This window comes from Corvus kubaryi, unplaced genomic scaffold (genome assembly GCF_017639235.1).
Source record: "Corvus kubaryi isolate FWS band 111438036 unplaced genomic scaffold, C.kubaryi_AGA036_p1.0 65276, whole genome shotgun sequence".
NCBI lineage: Eukaryota > Metazoa > Chordata > Aves > Passeriformes > Corvidae > Corvus > Corvus kubaryi.
Window position 1 is genome coordinate 3,516 of NW_024581883.1, and position 10,623 is coordinate 14,138.

Genomic DNA, 10,623 nt, shown 5'->3' on the forward strand with positions numbered 1-10,623 from the left:
GAAAGTGCGTTCAGCCGGATCTGCGCACAAGCCAGGCTGCGGGGGAGCACGGAGGATCCAAGGCAAAATCCCCTCTTCCTCCATGCACTCATTCCTGCCTCTTCCCCTCCGAGCCCTGCTGCTCCTCCCCCTCCCCGTGCCAGGGATGCCTCCCGGACATACGCTCCACATTTGTGTGGCCACAGCTTCCCAAGTGCACGACACTTAACAAAGCAAGAGGAAAAACACTAAAAAATAAATGGGCGGCAGATGGCCTGATAGGACAAAGCTGAATCTGAGGATTAACCAGACCATAATAAAAGCTGTCATTACAGGTTGTCATCATTGGTGAGTTATTTATTAGCTCTAAACAGTGTTCCCCTCAGACACCAAATGTCAAATGTTTTAATATGCAGGACCCAAATCTTCCCCTTCCAGCTGCTCCCATTTCATCCTGCCAGCTGTACGGTCTCATCTTCCAGGACCTGCCAAAGAGCCTAACATTAACATACCTTATTATGCACATTATTTTGCCAATAGAGGCCAGATGAGGCCAAATCATTCTGATAATAAGCCCTGCTGTCATTAAGTGCTATTATGCATGCTACTGTTTATCCCCAAACCTTCACAGAATATTAATAAGGGCATGCTTGGCGTTTGCTGCAAGGATTCTGGAGTGGACGAATTTGGCATTTTTGGACCTGTCCGCAGTCTGAAGGGATCTGTGGCTACACCAGTCACTTCTGTAACTCAGGAGAAAAATATGGGGTGCCTGGTATGCAAAATATTTCCAATTCTCAGAAGATTTCTTTCTCCTTTAAAAGGGAATCGTGGTTTGGGGTTTTGATTTGGATCCTTAGAAGGAAAGAAAGGAAGGAGAAAGGAGGGAATTGCGTGAGGATGATCCAAATATCTCATTCTCATTTTTTGAAAACCTGTTTTAAGGTCAATTTGAAATGAAAATGTCATTGTGAAATGAGGAATGGAAGATGCCAGGGTGAAAAATGGAAGCTGAAACATTTCAAATTCTCTGAATGTTTTTTTTTTCCCCACTGAAGCAATGTATGATACTTTGACCTGAAGCTGTGACTAGCTTTGGTTAACCTAGAACTACATTTTTCTGTGATTTTATTGCTTGGGAAAAAATAGTCACCTGCTTTAAGTGTTCTGGCTTTTGAGGAGGAGGCATTTATGTTATAACGTTCTTTTGACTGAAAGTTTCAGCTGTTATTGGAATCTTCTGATTTCTTTTCTCTTTTATACTTCTAAAATACAATAGTTTTTCCTTTTCCTGAGCATTTTGTGCAAGTCTTCTGACAGTTTTTATGCAGCACGATTTCAACAGGGCAGTAGCACATACAAACAGGGTGGGGGGAAAGTGCCACAAGCTCTCCGTTGTAATATGACCATAAATTCCAGCCTCATTTCAGTTATGGGTGGCCACTTCTGATACCTAAAGGTTAAAGCCTCCCTGGCAGTGATTAACTAGGCAGGATCTCAGCCAGATTTCAGTACTTGAGCAGTCACTACTGTGGAAAATAACTTGAAATCTTTCCCCTGACCCTTTTGTCAAGCTGTCACTGTCAGTGATTGATTTCAGTTCGTGCAGAGCCTGGGGCTGTCTCCGAGCTATAATTGTGACCTAATGTGCAGCACTGGGCAAGTCAAGGTATATCTCTGCACTTCATGATCTCCTTTACACCCAAGGGCACAGGGAATTGGACAGAACCCACGGGAATGTAGGATTGAGCTGTAGAGGGGCTTTTAAGAGTCTCAGGGAGTTAGAGAATTCCTCTTACCTTATTTAAAAGTTAGCCAGAAAGAGCAGAGCAGAGCAGCCCTCGGAGATGGCAGCGTTGCACATTCACAGACATCAGTCTGGTGGAAAGCAGAGTTCTTTTTGTTAATCCAGTCCTTCTGCTCAAAGAGAAAATTTGGGTGTTAACACTTCTAGGACCCTTTTGCAGAGGCTGAGCTGATGGCATGAGGCTTGTGTCACATGCTGGAAAAAAGCAGGGTAAGAATTTTTACTTCAGCTAGTCTGCAGTCTAAAAAAATCCCACCAGAAAGCAGGCACCTGCATTTTTTCAACAGACAAATGGTTATAGATTAGAACATACCTTTAAAATACCCAACAACCTCTTAGATAACATTTTCTGTCACCAAACAGAAAGAAACGCAGAGCACAGGCCTAAAATCAGAGTCAGAATAAAGGACCAAAGTATTTTTAGATTGTCTGGGTTCCCAGCCTAAGTGAGGGAATGACTTCAATCAAATTTAGCCAAGCCCCAGCCATTCTCTCTGTGGTTGGTTTCAGCCACACATGTCCCATCTTGGAGCAGCCCTTCCCAAATGCACACAGACAGCTTTGTTTACAGCCTGGGAAGGATCAAATGGTCTCCACTGGAGGGAAGGGAGAGGAGAGGAAGGCGTTCTCCTCTGAGTGATCCTTGCCTACAGAGGAAGCTTTATAACTTCACAAGCAAGGGTACAATATGTTCAACATATGTCAGTTTTTCCTCCCAGCAAGAGAGATGAATCACCTGTTTTCTCTGGAAGGGAGATGTTTAAATCCTCTCTGTTCATAAGGAAGAGGGAGCAGCTTTCTCATTGTGATGCATATTAGTAACAATCCCAGCAAGGAGTGCCGCCCTTGGTGGTTGATGCTTCACCACTGCTGCTGGCAGAAGGGACCTTGAGGAAAGGCTTGTTTTCCATGAATAATGCAAATTGTTTGCAGTTCCAGTAATTCAAGGCCCAGGGTAGGAAGTTTGCTTCATTCTGCTTGGGGTCACACTTCCTCCCCACGGGCACTGATGGAGTGGCTGGGAGCCCACTGCAGGCTCCAGAGGAACTGTGTCACCTGGGGGAAACAGCCTGGCTCTTAAACACATGAAATTTGGGTCTGGAGAAGGGGAAGACAAGCAACACATCTCCCAGGGAAGAGGGATTTGAAAAACACCTACAGCAAAACACGCACGTGTGGACTTCAGTCCCCCCCGCTCAAGAAAGCATTTCAACCCAGTGTAATAGCAACAGCTCATGGGCTTAAGGGCTTGCTAAAAGCCAAGTTTCTGTCAGAAAGTCCCCAGAATAAGTGTGGTTTGCACATCAGGCTGCAGAGCTAAGGAAAACATTGCTGTGTAACCTCAAGAAGAGCTATGGAGGCTCCACTGTAAATCTGATACTTGCAATTATTTCCATGATGACAACACCCACCAGCCTTAGCTGGAACATATTTGTGCTGGGGATGCTGCAAATGGGGTAAAAAAATGCTTCTTCCTCCGGAGAATTTGTGAGATAAGTATGTGACAAGGCAGTGAAGGGCAGAGGGAGCCCAAGGAAACCTGAAATGATTTGTCAGGTGGAGGGTTTCATTCTTTATGCCACTTGTTGATTCTTAAAAATTGCAGCTCCTTTCAGCTGTCTACACACAGCATTCTATGGCAGAGTCAGGACAGCCCCCAGGCTCATTTTACTGCTTGCTTTGAACCAGCTTCTTTTAAAATCGTCATATAAAGGGGGAACATAATTCTTCTCCTGCCTGGCAGGAGCAGGGAGAAATATGACTTTGAAAAGGCCAAATAGTTTAAACTGGTTTTGCAACCAGCTTTTCTTAGTGTATGAATTGGTCACTCACACAAGGGCAAACGTCCTGCTTGCACCAAGGTGAACACACAACCCAAGGCAGGTCAGGCTCCCTCAGAGAGCAAGTTTGTCCTTCATTTTTGTGTGAACAAGGAATAAAAACTATCCAAAAGAGCACCCCGGGTACTCAGTATTGCAGTTTGCTTCTGGTCACACAGCAGGGCAAGAACTGGGAGTGGAGTGCAAAAGAGAAGTTGTTGCTCTAAACTCAGATTGAACTGAAGTAGTTTAACAAGTGAAAATTAGTGAAGTATCCTGGGAATAAAAATATGGAAGGATTTATCGGGGAAGCAAGTAGTTAGAGCAGACTTCAAAGAAAATCTCTGCTTTGTGATTTAAAGTGTGTCCTATACTCTCTAACCCTCTGATCCCTGGAAGCAGAGATGGTTTCTGGGGAAGGAGCACATTTGCCCAGCCCTGTTCTGTGCATGCCTTCCCCACACACCTGTGGACAGGCAAGGTGAGCTCGTGGGGAGCCTCCATGTGTGGATGTACAGCAGCTGCCCTGCTGCCTCATCCCAGAAACATCCCTGTGCTGGGTGCTGGGACAGTCCTTCCCTCCACACTGCTGTCAAATACTGAAAGTTTTTCCTCTTGCCCTCATAGTTTTGTTCATTTAATGATTGTTTAGTCAAGGTCCAACTGTTGATTAGACTGAAAGCTTTCCTCAACTCTCAAAATATTTCACTGTGCTTAGAAAAAAGGGAAGATAGACCCCACTGGTCAATCAGAACCAAGCTCCTGCTGATGCCTTTTAGCTGTCTGCACCACATCCTGTTCATGTCAGCAACTTAAAACATCTACTACTCATTTTAATCCTTTGTAAAACATGGAAGGGAGTGTGGTGTACATAATGCATGACCTAGATCGTTAAAGTGTTAGGAATTCTGTTCCAATAGCTCTGAAAATCTTAGAAAGTCTTAGAAAATCCATTTGCTACAGGCAGAAGAAGATAAATCGTTCCCCTGACTAATTCCATCGTGTCCCTCTGCTTGTCACTGGGACGCTCCCCACACTGCCTTGGCCTGAATGCTGGCGGTGGCAAATTTCTCACAGCACTTCGAATCCTGCTTAAGAAAGTCCAGAAATATTCCAGAAATACACGAAGTAAATATTCCAGCTTGTGTCAGGATCATTTGGAAGATTATTCTTGTTTTTAAAAGTATTTCTTTTTTGAAGTTGAAAAGTTTAATTGTGGCCCCAAGCACAAGAGTTGTGGCAAACTCCGAGGCTGTTCTGCCTTTGGATCTCGGACAGCCTGGTTTATTCACACCGTGTTTTCCTTTCCCCGTAACGGAGAGGTAAAGTTATTTAAGTCTGCTTTGGAATTAAAGAAAACATTTTGCTTTTGCAGCCTGACAGTTTATGAGCATTGAGGTAAATGCACAGGCAGCACTTCAGATTAATACCTTTATTATCAGCTGGGATGTTTAACCTGCCCATGGCCCCACTGCTGCCCCAGCCAGCTCCGAGCCCACGGTGGGGAAGGAGGGAATTTAGGTTGCTTAAAGATCTTTTTCAAGATTAATTTTGAGTCCATCTGTGTAGCACAGTCAGTATGATCTCTATCTTTTATTACCAGAGGAATCTCAGATACAGTAATTTGAAGCTGGGCTGTTTGTTTAAAAACAGTTTGACTTTTTAGGCTTCTTCAGTCCTATTTCCTCTTCATGTAAAATTCATGGCAGGGTATTTTAAAACTCTGCCTTGTACCCAGGTGTGTGATTCTCGTGCATTTCAATGCATAGGGGGCATTTTTCTGTATGGAAAATCAATTGAGTTCCCTACAGAAAAGTTCAAGGTTTAACATGTACCCTTGCTGTCTGTGGAGGTAACACAGCGGGAACGGAATATCCTGGGACGAGTTACAGGGATGTGGTCTTAAGTCCTTACTGGGACAGAACTGGTGCTGGTTGCAGTCAGGCTCTTGGCAGGCAAAGGGTGTAACGCAGAAACCACACGCTCAGAAATTCTCCAGAAATTATCTGGATTTACTACAGTGCATTTGCTCAAGCTGATAAAGGGCTCCATTTGCAAACCCGACCTAGAGTGTCAAAAATCTTCTGTGTCTACTAATTCACTTCATGTGTACACACCAACATTTTACAGAGTTGTAACTTCTCCTGCTTGCTATAAATCTCTTTAGAGGGGATCAAGTTAGACACACTGAGAATTCACAAAGCATGTTGAAATGCTGGCCCCGCTAAAATGAGTGGGAGTCTTGCCTTTGGCTTCTGTATGTCCAAGATCTTACCCACAAAGTATAAAGAACAAGAGGATTTCTTTAGGCTTTAAAGTGTTTTTCTTCTCCTTACTGGCATTTAGAGTTATACAGCACTTTTTGAATATTATTTTTTTAAACCTGATTTTGCCTTGCTTCAACGGCAAGCAAAGACGCTGCTCTGAAGTGTGCTCTCTGAAGAGAACTGAGTGCCTAATCTACTAATGAACTGTAATTATCCTTTTCTTCAGTAGAAATTGCACTTACCCCTGAGCCTCGTGGGTTGCTGATTCAGAGAAGAAGCAGGTTCTGGGTAAGTTTTGTACATTAGTACGTGCACAGCAATACCTATACATGCACACAGACCAACAAAAATGGCTTTCCCATGCCTATCAACTCATTTATCTGACTTGTAGGGTAGCAGAACAAAAATAAAATAGAACTCATAGTAATTTGGCTTTACCACAAATTCCTGTCAGTCTGCTCATTGTGTATTTTTGTCCACTTTCCCCTGTTTTCTGTGGCTTGAAAATTCTTAGTGTCAGCCCTCACTTTGGGAAGACATTGATGTAAGTCCTCAGTCACTAGATTAGACATCTTTGTCATATGTGTACAGCTAACAAACATCCAGGAATATCACTCAACCAATTTCTACGTCGTGCTCATCCTGAATTCCTGTTACACGTCTAGATAATTTTATTTACTCTAGGAATAATCTTCAACAGAAATTCAATTGAGTTATTGCGCAATCTGGGTACAAAAGTCTCTGCCTCAAGTTGGACTTGCAGATTGAATTAGCTGGTTTGTCTCGGAGGAGAGGCTAAAATAAGGTCAGATCACCATTGTATGGAGCTCAGGAATGCACTGGCTCCGCTGTGGTGGTGGAGGGAAGCTCTCCAAGCTCTCCAAGCTGTCCAAGCTCTCCAAGCTCTCCGGTTCCCTTTGATGTGCCCGGTTTCCCTGAGTGTACACTGGAGAAAGCATCACTTCCTTTTGGGGAGTCCTGCCCTTTCCTGTTTCGGATGCCCACGTTCCAATGAATCCCGTATTCTGCCACTCAGAATCCCTGGCTGCCAATCCAGATAGGTGCAGTGCAGTCACAGACAGATTCCTTTTCTTGCCAGTCCACCTGTGCCTATTGCACAGGACCAAAATTAATATTTCCAAGACCAAAAGCAGCCTCAGGAGCAATTTTTTTTGGAGGCAGTGGCACTACATTCTCCTTTATGTGGCTCTTCCCAAAGAGCTTTCTTTAGTCCTCATTCCTCATAAAACATGACACGGCAGGGATGATCTGGATGGATTTTGGAGAAGGTTTTTATCTACTTCAGACCCTTTGCGGGAGTGTTGGCAGACGGGCCTTGCTGTGCCAGTGAAGATGAGTCCCTCATCTCCCTGTGGGAGAGTGATTTGTGTTAACAGAAGGACACACATCCACAGAGTGATGTGCTTCCTATTTTATTCCCTTTGTCCTCAAATTAACTCTCACAGAGAGGCCTCAAGTACTTTCAAGGCCAGCCAGGCAGGGCTGCGACTTCCCCGGGCTGTGTGCTCTGAAAGTGGAGTCACTATTCATTTACTTGTGATCAGCCCAGCCTAAAAGGGGGACTTCATTACTTACTAAGTCCTTAAAATAACCTTCTTTATTTGCAGTCCCTTCGCCTGCAGAGATCATTTGGGCCCCTATGCAGCTCTGTTTGGTTTTAAGTTTCCATTTTGTTTTTAAGAACAAGAGGTCTCACATGCCTAAAACAACCTCCTTCCCCTCCCTGCTCTCATTAAACCAACTGACAATTGACATGTTTAACTTTGTCAATGGTTTTTTTTTTAAAAAAAATCATAAAGTTCATGGCAGGTTTATGTGTGGAAAGACTCTCCTTTCCTCAGAGAGCCAGCTGGACCAAAGCCATATCAAAAACTTCCTGTAAGGAAGACATAACTAGAAAGGGGAGAGGAGTTTTTCAGTGCCCCTTTCTGCATTAAAAGCAGCCCTGCAGCTGAGCTGGCCTCTGCAATGTCACAGCTGTCACAGGCTTGAAAGCACTTCCATGGGGACATTTCTGCAGGCATACAGAGCTGGATGGAGAGCAGGGATGTGGATGGAGAGCAGGAGGCAATTGGGAGTTCCATGTCCTCCACCACATGACACAGAGGAGAGCACACGTGTGGTAGCAGACGTGGGATGGGACACTCAGACCCTTCTATTCAGTAAATCTCCCTTTGCACACCCTTCCTCTCCTGTGGCAACGTCTGAACCGAGGACGTGAGCCTGGATTCCATCCCTGCTCCGAACGTTGCCTGATGTGCAGCTGCATCCTTCCACCACACATTTGTGCTGTGTGCAAGGTTGCTCCAGAGGCCATCGGCGTCAGGGGGAGACTTCCCAGCAGCGTCTACAAGGTTTTAATCAGCCCCAGGGTGAGCAGCAGAACTCGTCACCTGATGGTGCTGTTGTGTCTGCACAGACAAACATGCCCTGTGTCCTTCCTTCAGTGGGTAACTCACTGCAGAACAGGGACAGAGGAGGCCTCAGCTTTGTGCAGGACATCTACGCACTGTGCTCTGTGCCTTGGCTGGGTCCTAAAGCATAGACCTGCCCGAAGCTTGACACTGGGTTCCAGCCAGCCAAGCACAGAACAAATCCTTCCTCTGGATGACCTCCTCAGCCTGGTATTTGAATCACACTGGGAGAAAAAAGAAGCCAGTTAAAATTTGCCAGGAAAAAGGAAAATAAAAGTGTGATGTAATGCATGTGCTGACTGGAGTGCTCCTCCCTGAGTTCTCATGGCAGGTGTCAGCACACACAGCAAGGCCAGGAGTGTCTGTGTGCTGCACGTGCTGCAGGAGCTGGCTTGGCAAAACCAGCAGCACATGGAGATTCCCATTTCCTTGGCTGCCCCTCCAGTGACTGGAGCTCAGCACCCGATTGTGGCTGTTCCAGCTTTAGTGTGTTCCAGTTCCACGGTGCTCCCCGTCACAGCCCAGTTTGGAGGTCGGTGTGTAGGCTCTCTGTGTAGGATCTGTGCTCCTCCAGCAGAGAGCTGGGCTCACTCTGACTCACTTCACAGGGCTCGTTGCTTGTGAACAACAAACGTGGTGGAATCTCAGCTTTCTTGGCCGCTTTAAATGGGTGATGTCCTGCTGGGCAACTTTGAGATGAAGGCAGATACACAGTGTGCCTTCAGCTGTGGTCCCAGCTGATAGCACCTTCCCCAGGATGGGATTTATTCACCCACACTGGGTACAAAGCCCCTTGGAAGAATCCACTGTTAACAACTCCCGAGGCTCAAAGATAATGACAGCATGGAGCTCCTTGTCTCTGCCATGGCAAAGAAAGGTCCAAGGTGCAGGTCTGTGGCCACTGGAGAGACCCAGAGGTGTTGAAGGCTCTGGTGGCAGCTACACAGCCCTTGCTGGCAGGTGAAGAGCAGGGAGAGTCCTGTGGTGACCAGGGACACCACTGTGCTGAAAGCACCGACGTTAGGCAGGCCAGGATTACCACAGGACTTAAAGATCCCAGCTCCTTCAGATTGCATCAGGCTGGAATTTAGCAAACAAATAGGATAGATCAGAACATGCACACTTGCAAAGTATTAAGTGGTATCTTCATTGCAGGACTTGGCTTTTGCCTTTCCTTGGCATCGGAGCTTTGTTTTACGGGGCTACAAAGCACGGGTGAGGGTTCTTGGAGGTCCGGCTTCTCTGAGATTTGAAATGTTAAAGATCTTCCAGTCATTCCTCCAGTCCATTAAACATTCTTTTTCCTTTTTTTTCTTGCTTACATCTGGCTGAGCAGGGGGTACATTTCTACATCAAGGCTACCCAAGGCCTGTCATTCCATGCCTGTGGAGATGGCACGAATGCCATCCAACACAGCATGGGCGCAAAGGCACAGGGACAGCACTGCGGGCAGGGCACTGCTGAAAGGAGGCAGGTTTTAGAGGCACAAAAGGTGGAGATGTTTGAGCACTTTGACATTCAGGGATTGTTGCATAAAAAAGAGCAAGTGGAGAGCCAGACACTGAGGCAAAAAATCCAGTTCCTGTTGTTTCTGTTCACAGAGGAGCAACGGGAATGGGTTTGCCTTGTTTCTACAGCAGCATGCCCAGCTCCAGAGCAGGGCAGGGGACTTGGAGGCCCCAAAGCAAGAAGGAATGTGTGAGGTGCAGCAAAGGAGATTTCCCTCACAGGGCTGTGGCCAGGACCTGCTGAGTGAATCTCTGGTGGTTTGCCCTGGACTCTGGTGGGAGTTTCAGTCACTGAGCTGTACAAACCAGTAAAGTTCTGCTCAGCCTCAGTAGCTGGCTTTCAACTCACTGACGTTTTGTGGTGATACCATTTCTCCTCCAGACCAGCTTCCAGGATTGTATTACTGGTGCTGCTGAAAATGTTATTTTCCCCAGAAGTCACAGCAGGGATCAGAGAGGAATTCTTAGCATCCAAACCAAGATGCTCAGTTAACTCAAGAAAATCCACCCCTTTAAAAATCCCACTTTAAAATCTCATCTTTTCATGCACCAGAAGTTTTCAAACAAAAGTAGTTATTGTTATCATGGGTGTCAATCTGTTCCTTCCTATTAGCTGGAGACACCATTGAGGCAATCTGTTGTCTCTGATAGGTAGAAATTAAGTCAAAACTACCCAAAAGCTCTTCCTCCTCTGTCTTGAAGAACCTGGATGAAAAATCTGTTTGGATACCTCAACGGTGCATCCCCAGCAATTCCTTTCTTTTTTTTTTTTTCTGATGGGAGAACACCAATTCAAATTGGAAGTTC

At 45.6% G+C, this 10,623-nt stretch overlaps 1 long non-coding RNA gene across 1 annotated transcript; it reads right to left on the reverse strand.

Annotated features, from left to right (window-relative positions):
- Positions 1–308: 308 nt before the first annotated feature.
- Positions 309–3,149, reverse strand: LOC121673189. The gene is made up of 3 exons (XR_006019154.1): positions 2,100–3,149; positions 1,779–1,896; positions 309–464 (listed from the first exon to the last, which is right to left on the reverse strand). It is a non-coding gene; the product is annotated as an uncharacterized LOC121673189 (long non-coding RNA).
- Positions 3,150–10,623: the final 7,474 nt, after the last annotated feature.